The sequence below is a fragment of the Cynara cardunculus genome (assembly GCF_001531365.2).
Source record: "Cynara cardunculus var. scolymus isolate 2C chromosome LG 2, CcrdV1, whole genome shotgun sequence".
NCBI classification, from domain to species: Eukaryota; Viridiplantae; Streptophyta; class Magnoliopsida; order Asterales; family Asteraceae; genus Cynara; species Cynara cardunculus.
In genome coordinates this window covers 18,205,594-18,207,600 of record NC_037529.1, presented here as the reverse complement: position 1 = coordinate 18,207,600, position 2,007 = coordinate 18,205,594, and the positions used below count along the sequence as shown (strand labels likewise).

Genomic DNA, 2,007 nt, shown 5'->3' with positions numbered 1-2,007 from the left:
AAATCCAGGAATGAAATATGTACTTTTAGACAACTGGATGATGAAGCAGTTCCTGGTGCATGGGAAAGGTATAAAGAGCTACTGAGAAAATGCCATCACCATGGCATTCCGTACTGTATACAGCTAGAGACATTTTACAATGGCTTAAATGTCGTTGCTAGACAAATGCTCAATGCTACTGCAGGTGGAGTTTTCACAGCTTGTACCTATAATGAAGGTTTTGACATACTTGAAAAGATTTCCAATAATAACGGACAATGGTCTCACCCACGTGCAATGCCACTGAAAAAAACAGCTGGAATAAATGAGGTAGATGTTGTTTCATCCATAACAGCTCAGATCACTAAGCTAATTTCAAATCTAACATCTAGCCCGCATGTGCAATCTAATGCTAATACCTTTAATCCTAATGTTCAAACTGTGCAATGCGTGTACTGTGGTGAAGGTCACTCTTTTGAGCATTGTCCTGGAAATCCTGAGCATGTAATTTATGTCAACAAGACTGGACCATTTTCACAGACTTATAATCTGGGATGGCGAAATCATCCAAATTTTTCGTGGCATAGTCCAGCTCTTAATCCACCAATGCAAAAGCCTCAAGAACAGTCCAATTTTCAACCACAAGGACAGTCCAATTTTCAACAAGGCTAATCTAATTTTCACGCACAAGCGCATCCAGGCAATCATAATAATCAACATGCTAATTTTCAGAATCATCAGTCTTCTGTCCAAAGTAAGCCCAAATAGCAAGCCGAATCATCTACTTCTTTGGAAGCAATGATGAAGGGTTTTATAACCTAAACTCAAGCTTCAATAAAAAATCTCAAAACTCAAATGGGACAAATGGCTTTGGAGATAAGAAAAAGACTAGTAGGTTCTCTACCTAGTGATATAGAGATACCTCAGAGGGAAGGAAAAGAGCATGTTAAGGTTGTTACTTTAAGGAGTGGAAAAAGTTACTTAGAAAATACCCAAAAAGAACAAAAAGAACCAACAAAGGCAGAGATTGAAAAGAAAAGTGTAGAACAAGAATCTGTTACCTCTGTACCAGATTTTGTGACTACCATTCCTGTGAATACTAGTGAGTCTCAACCCATAGTCAGGCCCATAGATAGTACGACCATTCCTGAAAGATCAGATTTTCCACTGTTATTTCCTGATGAACCCAAGACAACTCAGACTCCCAAAGAAAGTGTTGTAGTGGATGTGTCATAATCTAGTGACAGTCCCACAATAGATGTCCAGACCAGTCCTATAATCCCTGATACGACTGAATTAGAACCAATTGTGAGACCAGTTTTGAAACCGATTCCAGCACCAACTCTTCAAAAGACTACGTCTCCTATTCCAGTCACTCCTTATATTCCTTATCCCCAAAGATTAAGGAATCAAAAGGAAGAATTACAGTTTAAAAAGTTTCTTGATGTTTTTAAACAGTTGCACATAAACATACCCTTGGTTGAAGCTATTGAGCAGATGCCAAGTTATGCAAAGTTTTTAAAAGACATTTTGAGTAAAAAGAAAAGGTTGACTGAATATGAGACCGTAGCTCTGACTGAAGGTTGTAGTGCTTTGTTGTCCAGTAAAATTCCTCCTAAGATGAAAGATCCTGAAAGTTTTACAATCCCTTGTTCAATTGGAGGAAAAGAGATAGGAAAAGCTCTATGTGACTTAGGTGCTAGCATAAACCTAATGTCTTTATCTGTCTTCAATACCCTAGGCATAGGTGAAGCTAGACCTACAACTGTAACTCTTCAGTTAGCTGATAAGTCTATAGCCTATCCCAGAGGAAAGATTGAGGATGTCCTAGTTCAGGTTGATAAGTTTATTTTCCCAGCTGATTTTGTCATCCTAGACTTTTRTAATATTCTGGTTGTTATTTTAAGTTAWSWTAACTTAAAATAACAACCAGAATATTAYAAAAGTCTAGGATGACAAAATCAGCTGGGAAAATAAACTTATCAACCTGAACTAGGACATCCTCAATCTTTCCTCTGGGATAGGCTA

At 37.8% G+C, this 2,007-nt stretch overlaps 1 non-coding gene across 1 annotated transcript; it reads right to left on the bottom strand.

Moving 5' to 3' along the window:
- On the bottom strand, positions 1-107 carry LOC112508292. Its single transcript, XR_003068673.1, has one exon. It is a non-coding gene; the product is annotated as a small nucleolar RNA R71 (small nucleolar RNA).
- Positions 108-2,007: the final 1,900 nt, after the last annotated feature.